Here is a 13,908-nt window from a genome sequence, read left to right as displayed (position 1 = left end):
GCTTGTAATGATTTAACGCATAGATATATCTCGCGTAGTAAGTGCTTTGTTTTGAAATATATTATTATGTTATTGTTATGTTTTCATGCGTATTATTATTGTAGACGATAAGTGATACGTGTCGTTGCTGTCGTATCGTTGTTGACAAATTTTTTTACTTGTATTCAAACGAATGTATGAATGGTTCACGAAAGTATATCAACATCCACAGAAACTTTTCATGAACGTATTATACAAAACATTTTGAAACTTTGATAATACTGTAATGAGAAAATGTATGGTTCTCTGTATTATATGCGGGAAACGATGAGGACATTGGCGTTGATCGTTCTTTCGCGCGTATAATTATTGCAGACGCTATAAAAAAGACGTATGCGTCGCGACGGCGGATTATACTCTCTTTTCACGATTTTTCTTTCCCTTTCTTTTTAATGCTTATAATATTAATATACCTATAATGAACATATGTGATTGCTATGTTGACTACTATACATGAAATATTGTTTTGTAGGCAGAGATAAACAGTGGCGGAGGGAATGGTGAAGAGAAAAGAAGGAGAGGATGAACTTGTTATAAAGCTGCCGCGGACGAGACGAAACGACACGATGGAGACCAAGTGACTGTAATATTCTCTCGATCTCCTGGATGGGATCGTAGGGCGTAGTTTCTAGATGTATCGTGCGATTATTCGACTGAAGTGAACTGGTTTTTGGTGTGCTCTGCGATCAGTGCTCCGAGTGTGTGCAGGTTTTTGTCAACGTTTTGACGAGGATTACGTGTGCTACGCACGTTACATCGGCCCATCAGAGACATGTGAGTAACCTTATCAGAATTTTTTTTGTCTCCATCTATTGATAACACGCTTTATTAACGTAAACATATTGCTAAATATAATCAGAGAATTTGTTATTTAAATACTTTTACCACTTGACAAAGATGTAACATGTGTCATATGGGAATCAAACATCACGCAAAAATAAGTAAGAACGCAAATACGACTAAGACACGTTTATATTTTGCTTTTTCTTGGTATTGGTTAATACTCTGCATTTGTTTGGGAATGTGATCCTCTGATTGTTTCGAGCAATGTATTTTTATATCGGATTGCTTCGTATCAGGCGTTTCTTTCAATTTATATCTATCTATTACATTTTTCAATCTTCAGTTTGTATTATCGGATTATACGCGACGCTACAACAATTGAGGTTAGATTTGAGTTAGGTTACTTTGTTTTATTCGTATCCTGCGCTTTTAGTGACAAATTTTACCGATGATCTTTATTAACGTGAAAGTACCATAAAGTAATTCATATTAATATAAAGTTTAATGAAAATGTAATATTATAATACTACAAATACTATAATGGGAACTATAATAAAGCATTGCTGGATGTGATTGACTTATCCAAGTTGAAGTATACGAGAGAAAGGAGATATAAGATCTCAAGGGGAAACGCTCTGTCTAGATCAGACAAACCGTGAAGTATTAGGTCCTGCGGAAAGTTCTGTCGTTTTCTCTGGATATCTTCTTTCGTAATACTATGTCTCTATTTTCTACGCCCTTATAACTATATTTCTCTTATGGATGAAAATAAGACGAAAATAACAATTTTTACATTATCCTTCGTAAAAGATGTACAAGCTGTTAATTAAAATAGTAAACATTTAACAATCGTTTCATCGGTGTTCGTGTTTTCAAATATTCAGTAGGATAAAAAGGTTGTTCGTAAGGCTTTTTCGCCATTATCTTCAATCCTTGATCGCCAAACATTGAAATATGCACAACAAAAAAGTTCATAGGAGATTGTCCGTGTGGAAACAGCGCCTGTTGGAGCTCTTCATAAAATGTTTCTCTGTGGCGGGAGTTGAGGCAGTTGTTACTTCTTTATAAACGCGAATAGCTTTTATTGAACAACTTCCGCGTAGTGTCTTCTTCATAATGTAACGATGGAAATGTTCTCGTAGAATGGGTGTTTAATAAAATGCGCCGTTTATCGCTGCTTTGCTAAACCTTCGTTTGTCGTTACCCGCGACATCCGGCGACGCGGTTGTACATTGAAAGTTTAATGTGAAATCATCGAACATGGAAAGTTGGCGGTATTCCAGTTTCTCCTGCCGTCTCTCAAATCCGTTCTCCTACAACCCTTTATACAGTACCAGTTCACGTAACACGTGTTCAGCTGTGTACGTGACATACGTTGCGGGCATAGGTTGCTGCACAACTGCACATGGAACTGAATTATTGGAAATGTAAATTGAAAGTCAATATTATTTAGGGGCTGAGAATCTGCGAGTTACAGCGCACGGTATTGGTCAGGCGAAAAGATTGGTGTGGAAAGTTTCTTACATTAGTTATAATACTGAAGTTATTTTCTACGATATTGAAATATGAAGCATGTTTTCAGATAGTCACAGGAATTCTTCGTTATTTGTTCAGGAAAAGACTAGCGTGAGAACTTTTTTAATCTAATTATATCAATATAAAAAATTATTCTGTGTAATATTGGTATCGTTATTAGTATTAGTAGTATTATTATTATTAGTGAAGAATACTTCGACGTAGGCGTAGAAATTCTCTATTACTTAGTCAGGGGAAGATTTATGCAAAACATGTTTAGACTAATTATATTAACGGAAAGTTTTATTTAAGTTTAAGAAATTATTTTATACAACATTGATATTTGGAGAGAGATACGATCGACAATATGCTGTAGATATACAACCAATATACAGATAAAACAATAATCAAGTACATGTTGGAGGAAATAGAAGGAAAAGTAAAATTTTCCATTAGAATGTAAGAGAAGTTGGAAAGTTATTTCCTCTTTTAGAAGTCCATTGAATCATTGTAGGTAGCTTTACCTAGTTACTTGAGTTTGTTACTATTCACAATGAAAAATTCAGGATCGTTGCTTTCAAAGAGTAATTATCAGAGGAAAGAGCAGCGTATAACGAAATTTACATCTATGCTAAAAGATCTTTTGACAAAGCAAAAGTCTTTTGAGAAATTCGCTTAAGATTGTTAAATTGCTATTATTCAAAAAGTATTAAGCTTAAGAAGTATCGTGTATAGAAGTTTGCAACAGATTTGCATTATTTTTTAGCGATAGAAGTTTTAAAACAAATTATTGATGTTTCTGGTTCATACATAAGATATGGATAGATGTACATTGTACGTAAATTTGCTAGAAAAATACATTAAAAGTTCGTAGGCTCTGTAAACTCGTAGATAATTTCATTTGTTATATCTATTTCTCTATTGTATTTGTTTAAAGGAATTTATTCACATGACTGCACCTTTTGCTAGTGTCTTACATCCTTTCTTCTCGTCCGAGTATTTTTCTAGGACGAACGTTTCTTTGATTAACAATAGAGTTAATCTCAGGAAATAATTACGTCCAATTTACAAAGTCTATAGATTTCAATAATTTCAGCGTGATATATATATTAGCACCATTTCGTTGGATTCATCGCGTCTTTGTGAATCTTTTTCACGAGTAGTCTTTGTAGAAAGAGGGTAATTCATGTCTACATTCAGATATAATTACGTTCCATAACATTGTTTAACTTCCTTTTTGAAGTATTTATTAGCAGAAAAATCTTTTAACCCGATTGGCTGACCCATTTTAGTGTAAGCTACTTTATCATTTACAGCGCTGCTCGTTCGTAGTTGTCGGATTTTCGATTCGATTATTAATGACCGCAGATTGAATGATTAAAAAGCCCTGTACATAGTGATAAATTTTTATCAGAGCTTTTGTTCGTGTTTTTTTTCCACGTGATTCACACGTGTACGTACCAGAACGAGACTAATTCGAGATCGTTGATTTATTAGTTTTTCGATGATATTTTGATTGATTAATCCCTTATTCGTATCAAAACACGTTCATCATTTTATATTTATTCTTCATGTTTTGTATGTTTTTTCTTTAAACCCTGTAGCGTGTAATCCAACATTGATGGTATTTTCTATGACTTTTTGATAGTATTTTAATTTATTTAGTGATTTCATTGTTGAGCTACGTAGCTCTTTATTAAAAAATTGAGAAATATCTGCATTGTGAGAGCGATGAGACCTGACATCTTCGTGATCGTACCTTTGAGACTTGACATCTTTCTCGCAGTTGCCTTATCTTTATTGCCAGGAAAATGCATACTAAAATTTCACTCGAAATATCAAACGTTCCCTCTCTGTTTTCACAATCCCACGGAAACAAATCACGTTAGAGAAGAAAAATATAACATCGAAGGAAATAATAGTGCTTTTTACATACACCTTATATTATACTTTACATTTTCTTCTTCAGTAGCACGTTTTATTAACCGGTGCAGTTTATTATGATCTGGAACGACAGGGAAATTAGCGGTTGTCAATGTACTTCGCTACATATAGTAACAATTTAAAAATCAATGAGAACACAGCAGCGTTACGTTACTCGCGTGTATATTGAGCGTTCACCATACTGAATAACTTAACATTACTATATCGCGGATAATAATAATTCTTCGGTATCTAAATTCTTTACTGTATAGTTGCATTTTGCAGTTAACTTTCACGTGCATCAAGAATGTAAACAAGGAAAGTAATAAAATTACTTTTAATATATTTCCTGGATCGACATCCAGGTTCAGGGGGCTATCAACCGATAAAGAAACGTAGAGACCATTTTTCGTGATTAATATGGCAGTGATAAGGTTTTTTAAATAAATTAAAACGGCGGCAAATAATTAGTATTTGCTTTAGGATGCCGAAAAACCAGTATTTGAAACGAGTATTTGAAACTATGCCAATGAATGATAGATGCATGGTCATCCAAGGTTTGGTCTGTATATATCTGGTCATCTTCTACTTAAGTATAACCGAGAATAAGAATACCTATAAGCAAATAAATTATTATAATTTAGCTATATTAATAAGTAAAAAATTTTGGTGATGGAAAAAATAATGGTATATGGCTACAGCTATACAGGAAAATTTTCACTTCTCATAAAAATAATAGTACCTAATTTTCCGGTACCCAGTTTTAGCTAGATTTGCCTTATTTTTCTTTCAGAAAATCTTCCATTCCGTTTAGTTTTATAACTCAGATAATATAGTTCTCTCTCTGAGAGTAGTTTCTCCTTTTTTTCAATCGTGAAACAAGAGGTCGAATATTCCAATTTCGTTAACAATTTGTCTTTTCGTTACGCGTTTCTCATCGATACCACCGTCGATCAACTGACGACGAATCGTCCACCCACGTGTGGCCCTTCTCCACTATCGAATATTATGGTCGACCACGATTTATCAATGATGAAAGACAGATCAGGATAAATAGCGAGGGAAGAAGGTATTTTTCAAGAACAATTGCTCGTGAGTTCTCGCGTGACATGAAAAAGCCAGTCGATAAAGTTATCGCGCCTTTTTACCGGTTGTTGAGCATTTAGTTTAATAGCGTTAGCATTCACTAAGAACAGCATAAACATCCGATGCTTTTCTGTGTCTCACGTTTTGGGTGTCACCTGACCCCCTTATAATTTTTATGTCACATGCGACATTATCGATTCGATATAGTAGCTGTTTAAATAAAAATTAAGGTTTTTAATGAAATTACAAATAAAATATGGAACAAAATATTCTGCAACCGTAAACGAAGCATAGAAGTTTAGTTTTCCACATACTTTTGCCTTGGAAACCCACAACGCAATTTACAAATAACACAAGAAGCCAAATTTACGCTCAAATTATTAAATAATTAAATAAAAGGATAAATGATCTAAAAACTTGCTTCTACAGATAAATATATCGATCTACTACATTGATTTTCACAGCTATAGTAAAACTAATGCACAAGACTAAGGACGTGGTATAAAATTAAGGCTTAAGCTTCGGGTTTAAAAGCGGGACTTAAAACAAAGAATAAGTCCCTCGTTCGTTGGCTCTCGCCGTCCAACAATGAGGCTTAAAATTAACTTAATCTAGATCTAGGAACTAAAAGCTACTTAAAGGTGAAGTTAAACTAAACGTAGATACTACATAGATCGCAGCCCCATTTTCTGTCTCTCGTATCAGAAATTTTAAATTCGAGCGAAATTAAAAAAAGAGCTAAAATTATAAACACTTTGTTAAATGAACTGTTTTATATAATAATTTAATATTTAAAGGCATAATAAGATAAAAGAAGGATTCAACTTTTCGCCCTAAGTTAAACGATGTATCTTTGTACAAAAGACGTGTACAATAGATTTAGCCTGGATATATGTACTTTAAAATTAATTAAAACTAAAATCCCACGATGTCTCCGCGATATCTCATGGCATTGCCACGACGAGTGCTTATCTATCTTCTGATTAATTAAAACTAACAATAACACACATGCATCCCAAGTTGGCTGCCTAGCTGAGAGTTAAAACTAAGACCTGAAATTTGAAATTTAAAAGTAAGCATGCATTATGCAATATCTATTTTCTACGGGACGATTACATAGATCTTTACAAAGATTATACAATAAATTCTTAGTTATGGCATACATTTATCTACTTTATAATTAATTAAAAGTAAAATTTACGCCTTCCACGGCGTTCTACGATGAGGTATTGGTCTAATCTAGATCACCAAAAGACTCCAAAAAGAACTTTTGATGATCTGGACCGTACTGTAGATTGCGTAGTTCCTGGTGTGGTATCGTTTTCCAAAAACTGATCGATTGATATAAAAATAATGTAAAGATTGGAACTTTGGAAAACGATGCCAATTACCGGACTTCATTACGAGGAGGTAACTACACTTGAGCTCCGCCCACGAGCCACTCAGCATTATACATAAATCTCGGCATTCAAGCTGTTAACAAGAATGTCCAGTTCTGACTCTACTCTATGGACCTGTATAAAGAGAGATAGATATTTCGTAGAACATGCTGCGAAGCATTCATCTCCCACCTAGCGCATACACGGATCTTTATAAGCTTCAAGTAAAGCATACAGCACGCACTATCACAAGCTTACTAGAAAGTACTCAGTACGTAACGTATATATATCTTCCATACAATGTTTATATGAATCTTTACAAAGTTGAGAAAAGAAGCACGTCACACATCTACCTCCCACACAACAATTACATAGATCTTTACAAACATCTTTACAATAATTGGTCCTATAGTTCTGCTGGCAGCATTCTGTATCAAAGATACGTTTGTTTAACTTGGAAGGAAAGAAAGAAAACGAAGCTACTTGGTAATTTATTCGTTATTTCGTGTCTCGTAAAGGAAGATTTCGATATTCTACATTCGTGATACTAATATCCTATGAGACATTGGCAATTTTCTGATCACTCAAGACTTTTATTTAAACTACCCTTGAAAATAGCAAAGCAAAAAGAAACGCGATCGATCAGGATAAAATAAAAATCGCGGCACTCCGGAAACCCAACGAGTTTGCGAACTTTCGAAAGATCCAACGAACTTACGCGACGCATTTCCGTGCACGTGATAACCGCAGGCTTGTAGTAGCTCCAGGTAGTAGTCCAGGTAGTAGCTCCAAGGATTGTTCATCTCTCGATTCCTGTTTCGCCGTTCGAAACTTACACGAGCTACGGTCGGAGCTATCGACCGATGATCTCGCGGCGGCCCAGCCAAGGATCGAGCACGCGGATCTGTAATCTGACACACTTCAACTGAGCAAGTGGGGCTTCCGGTGGGAGGGACTACTGATCAGGATTACAAAGGCATGTCTCAAGGGAACTAGCGGGGTCCATTCCCGATGAGAGGAACCCACTGAACAGGATTACGAAGGACATCGAATTACAGATCTTAATTCAGTCCGAGCACCGAAGTGCCAATCGGGCAGGGCCTCAGATCTCCGGCTGGACTCCGCAAGCATCATTGGCGCGATGACAACTCTCGCGACTCGATACAAACGGCGAGCAGTCATCAAGACAAAGGTATTCTTGGAGCTACTTACGAATAACAGAAGTCGTCGAATTCGAAATACGCGCGAACGTAGTACATTATGCCATAGTTGGAAAGAATTGAGCGAACACGAGCCAATGAGCCACGAGAAGAATTTGTTTTAATATGGTAAAGAGGGGAAAGAGAGAAGAGATTTTGTTTCAAGTTAGATAAGCGTATCATTGTACGGAACGCGTTTGTAATATTTATGTTTGTATGTTATGATGAAATAAGATAAATTGCATGCATCCTGCGATGTCCCACGGTGTCCCATGGTATCCCATGGTGTCTCATGGTGCCAACGGAGTTGCCCACGAGGGCGAGGGACAGCGTTAGTCCAATCTAGATTATCGAGATTTCGAAAAGAATTTTGGATGATTTAGACTCGATTTTATAGAAGTAATTCTTGGTTTCATATCATTTTTCAAATAGTAGTACTTGGAAATATTAATATGCGTATCGTACGCACACAAATAGCAATATATTTCTCGTATTAAAATTAATATTACTTATATTAGTTCTCTATTATTTACAATAGTGTTCAGAGATATTAATATTTGGAAAACGATACTAATTACCGGTATGCACCGTAGGGAAGTAACTACGGCTCCATCATATATCATAAATTAGTAATTCTGTTTATCGATAAAATATCTATCCTACGTTATAGTAAATTTTGTTTTATTTGATTTAATGCTAATAATAATATAACTAATTTAAAATAATGTTAAAATTGTGGACAGGGAATTGGATAGATCGCGTAAAAGATTCTTATACGTGCTTGTATCATATTTGGTTCGTGAGTAATTGTTATTTACGTTATCGGCAGCAGAAGACTATTTGATAATGAAGAAGCAATGAACACTGAAACTTCTTAATTACCATCTGCAGGTATTGAGAAGATTTGAAATACATACGATTTTAATATGATTTTATCTATATTGATGCGAGAGTAAAGATTACTATCAAAATATAATGTGTAAATTAATATTATCGTATATGATCGTTAGTATGTTCGTTGGTATTATTTGTATATGTATCCTTCATACGTAATAATATATTTCATTATTAATCATAATTAAATATCTAATTTGTTAAAGAGAACAGGGTATACTATTTGGAAAACTATCAAACACACTTACCCGCGTTATATTTAATTGTCAAATAATGTTATTAATTATGTTTTCAAAAGGACAGAATACTATAGGTCATGACAATAAATTGAAACTCATTAAGACAAAAATGCAATTTTTAAATGACTACCACGTTTACACGCGAGGGTAGGGATCTTTCAAATATCCAATAAAAATATTAAAAATTGTTATTTATTGAAGTATGCACGAGTGTGATAAAACTTGTAAGAGTTAAGCTCGCATGTGAACTTAAATAATCATGTTTGAACATTGGATTCATTACCAAAGGAACCAAATCATGCAACTTACCAATAGTAACACACATGATTGGATGACGAGCTCTCGTTGCCTTTGATTTGAGTCCATTTGTTCTTTGAATGTAAGAACATGCTGCAATTTCTTGACTTTGAAGGAACATGAGGAATTAAAATTCATTCATAGTCACCTAATAGCTCCACTTTGCATTGACACCGATTTTATTTTATCTAGTGAAATGAAAATTTAAGTACTATATTTAAAATTAAAATATGAAATTAAATAGAAATAACACTTCGCTTGAAAGATTTCAAAGATTTAGTTAATATATAATATATTAAACATATATTAAATTAGTAGTAGAATTGTTTTCAATTAACGGGATAATTGTTATAGATTAAGCGCATAATTATTTTAAAATAATGGTATAATTATTATAAATTAATGGTAGAATTGTTTAAAATTAATAGTGTAATCATTTTAGAATAATGGAGTACTGTTATAAATTAATGGTATAATTGTATGTAATTAGTGATATGGATTTATAAATTAACAAAAGAATTCTTTTAAATTAGTAGTATAAGTGTTTTATATTAACGGTATATTTGAACTGTGTTAATTTATATTAAATGCCAGTTTATGATAAAAATAATAGCCAAATATGAAGTTCACCAGTTATCAAGAATTATCGCCCATACCAAGCGAACTTTCTCTTCTTAAACTTCTGAATTTTCTTTTGAACCGTGTCGAATTCTTTTGAATATATTCGTGGTATATTTGGAAAAACATATCATTTCTCTATTGAAGCCTCTCAATCGTTCTGATTGGTAAATTCTGTTCAGGGGATGTGACAACAGATTATTAAACGTCATGCCGATACAGCCAGAGGCGTTTGACCCCGGCTTTTGAGGTGACGAACTTTGGAGAGAGTTATAGATGAGTCAATTCAGTCAGTCGATGAATGAGAAGCACTTCGGTTCCCGAAGGCATGGATCTCAAAGTAACTCAAAGTTGAATCGGTTGGCTCCATATTTTATTTGAGGTATTGTATTCCTTATAATTGTATCGATTGCCTAGTATGTACCAAACTTTGTTGCGCTTCTGATTCTGAGAGTATTGGTTCGTTCGAAACATTCGTACTGAAATTTAAGTAGATTTTGAGGCAATTTTTTTAGAATTATTACCATCAAATAACGTAACGAAAATAATTTCTTTTCAATCACACCATATTCTTCCTTCCAATCGAACTTAATATCCATCTGAGTGAAAGACTATAAATACTAAAGCCTTCATAATCTTGTAACTTCATAAATCTAAATTATAATAAACATGTTTCAACGTCGAACATAAAATCTCTCAATTTCCTGACGAATAATGTTCACATTCTGTTCAATTATGAAAAAAGAAAGAGGAAAAACGGTAGTTGGATTTCAATTTCATATAATCTCAGTGAATTTAATTAACAAATAGCCGGCCCTTTTTCATGTCTTTTTCGGTAGCCTTCGTTTTTGTTCGTTTCCACATTCGCGTAGAAGTACGAATACGATTGCAGCAAATTGAATGCTCTCCTCTACTCTTTCTCTTTCCTCCCCTGTTCTTCTTCATTTCCTTTCTTTTCTTCCTGGTCTTTCGTAACGCAAGCACTTCTCGTCTTTTCGTTCTTTCATTTTCTACGAAGCCCCGGCCCTTTCTTTTTAATTGAGGCTGCAAATCTGAACAACCGTCTCATGGACTTTACGTGTTCCTTTAATAATTCTATTTCTGTTTAAATACAATTTCAAGCTCTTTGTTTATAACTTTCAAACTGCTTTATTTTTTGCTGTAGATAGGCGACGTTATAATGTATAGTCGTCAATCTATTCCCGAGAATTTAATATTAAAGTTGGAAACTGTCAGTAGCAGCTTGGATATACAACACTAGCTCGCAAGTATTAGGAAATTTGCTATAGCTTTGTATAAAATGCGATAGTGGTGACCCAGATTGGCTAGAATTTTTCGTACTCATAACCACTTTAAGTTGACGATACAGAATTTGGTTATTACAATTTGATGATGGAAATATGTATATACTTAGTTACATTTGGTTGGTTGAAAACCATAATAGCGTAACTACTATTTTTCATGAAATAGTATTCTGCATTTATTAGTATAAGAAATCTTGTCGAATCATAAATGTATCAGATTTATTTTTATTTCGAATATTTTTGTATCCGATGTTTAGTATAGTTTTATATAGATTTTGATAAACTTTATCTATACAATTAGTGAATTTCTATTATTGTAATGATCCCATAATAAAATCCTAGAAACTGGTATGATTGTCCAAGAATGGGTTTGGAGGAAAAGGTGAAACGACAATAGGAATAACGAAGAGAACATAGCAGAAAGCTTTCTCCAATTTTAAAACGACAATTCCATTTGCTTGGAACTTAATTCTCTATGCTTGAAAATAGCATCACTCTGTTCCGTATTAAAATTAAATACGACAAAGATACTCGGCCTTTCTTTGTGTTCCTCTTACCGCGTCATGAGATTTCATAAAAGTGGTCTAGAACGAAACAAACGAAACCTGTCTGAAGAGCAACCATGTTTCACTTAAGTAAATCTTATTTACTATATTTATGTATTTTCTTGATTCTTCTCGATTTTCCTCGAAATCTTTGCATAATCTTGATTCAAGCTGGTCGACTTCACAACCTATGATAACGTGTTTCTTTTGTGGTAATGGAATGAACTTGCCCTTCCAATTTGAATTTGAAAGATCTACGTTCTTATTTATAAATATTAGGATATTCTAGCAAGCGCGATAAACTTGAAAACTAGAGAGAACAAGCGAATTTATTTCTCTATTATACCTCATTTACATGTTTCATTTATTCGAGAATCAGAATCGATGCCATGAAATTTCTACAAATTCCTCTTTGTATTTTCTAAATATATTAGGTCATCCCATAAGTTCGTGTCGACTTTTGTGTATACATTTCATGTGTCGATTTATAAACATACGGCGATAAGGGGCCAATGCGCTTGAAAAATGGGAAGAAGTTGTACAACGAGAGGGGATTACATTTTTTTATGAAACTGAAAGGTATGTAAATAATCTTAATATACATAACCGCTCAAAAAACGGAACGAATTTATGGGATGACCTAATATATGTCGTAGCAATTGAAGGCTTAATTTTAGAACTTTTCGTGTTAAAAACGTCTAGAAACAATTCACGATCAGTTTGATTTGAACTATAACAGCGCATTACTATGAAGTAATTATTATCTTAGATTGCTAGAAATGTTGTATATTTCAAAAATAGTGTGATAACACGCGTCAATTCTACAATATCGATTATTTAACGAGACTGTCCCGACTTCACTTATTTCGTACATTTATGTACATAACCCGGCTCGTCTTTCGTTAGTAACGTTTGTCCAGAGATTAATAATCCCCGTTTCCTGGTGGAGTCTTTGTTGGAGTTGCATTAAAATGTTTACCGATTGTAAATATACCGATATGCAGCGGGCGAAATGGATTGTCCCTCTGTACTTCCTGCTATTCCAATGAATATTTCATACCATTTCGTTTTTTCACTCCACCTATTGTTTTCGATACATTTATCTTATTCAGGATACAAAAAAGACAATACTGAAAAGCTTTGGAGATTTCATTGATAGCTGGATGTATAGTACCGAAATCCTGCTTCTGCTTCGAAAGCAGAGAATCGCTTCAATGGAAATACTGTATGTATAGCAGTGTGTTTGGTTGAATGCAAATCTCGTTTTTAATTCACGAGGGATATTGATCGCGAATCAGGAATGAAATTAGTGAGACAAGGGAGAAGCAAAATGTTTTATGCTTCGTTCTGGTTCTTAAATATTAATGTTTGCTTTGTTGGAATGGATGATTTGCTTCGTTTCATAGCGAATATGTTATACATGTTTGAATCGATCGGTTCACCTTAAGGCACTGTTCAAATTTTCATTTCAGGAAATAAGTATTCGTTATATGAGAATACGTATGGTAACTCACCTTTCGTTATCTTGATTCTTTTATAGAGACAGAAAGATCATCTCGAAAGAGTAGGTATAGATATGTATCGTTTTCAAGTATTCTACGTATCTGTAAGATTTCTGCATATTGTTGAAGATTCAAAAAGAAGCTACTTTACTTACAAACTGGTCCAAACCGCAGAATGAAATATTACATATCTATCTGAAAGTAATTTATTCTAATAGACGAAAATTATACTTTTCCATCTAGAAAAAGAACGCAACTACACTCTGCAATATGGATAAAGATAAAATACATGTAGTATGTTTTTATCTCTAGCAACTTCAAAAGTATATTTCTAGTCGCTCGAAACGTTCTTTCCATACTTTTTAGATCTTCCAGAAAATCATGTCTGGTAACATTCAGCAGAGAACGAGGATCCAGACTTCCTGAATGGAAAATATCAGGATTGCCATATTATCCTAGAATTCTGTCGTAAGTCGGCATAATGGTAAATTGAGTGGGGCAGAAACGCGTTATCCAATTTCGAAAATAATCTCTCGTCGTAAAGAGGAGTAATGAAACAAGTTCGTCGGTAGTTGGCCAAGGAAG

General features: G+C 33.9%; 1 protein-coding gene across 3 annotated transcripts in view; it reads left to right on the top strand.

Moving 5' to 3' along the window:
• LOC126923694 (inactive rhomboid protein 1) overlaps positions 1–13,908 on the top strand; it is a 284,985-nt gene that overhangs the window by 1,627 nt on the left and 269,450 nt on the right. For all 3 annotated transcript variants that reach the window (XM_050737392.1, XM_050737390.1, XM_050737393.1), the window contains exon 2: positions 512–813. The gene's annotated coding sequence lies outside the window, so the exon portion shown is untranslated. The remainder of the gene's footprint in view (positions 1–511; positions 814–13,908) is intronic.

The sequence above is a fragment of the Bombus affinis genome, chromosome 13 (assembly GCF_024516045.1).
Source record: "Bombus affinis isolate iyBomAffi1 chromosome 13, iyBomAffi1.2, whole genome shotgun sequence".
Classification (NCBI taxonomy): Eukaryota; Metazoa; Arthropoda; class Insecta; order Hymenoptera; family Apidae; genus Bombus; species Bombus affinis.
This window is presented reverse-complemented; position numbering and strand designations above follow the sequence as displayed.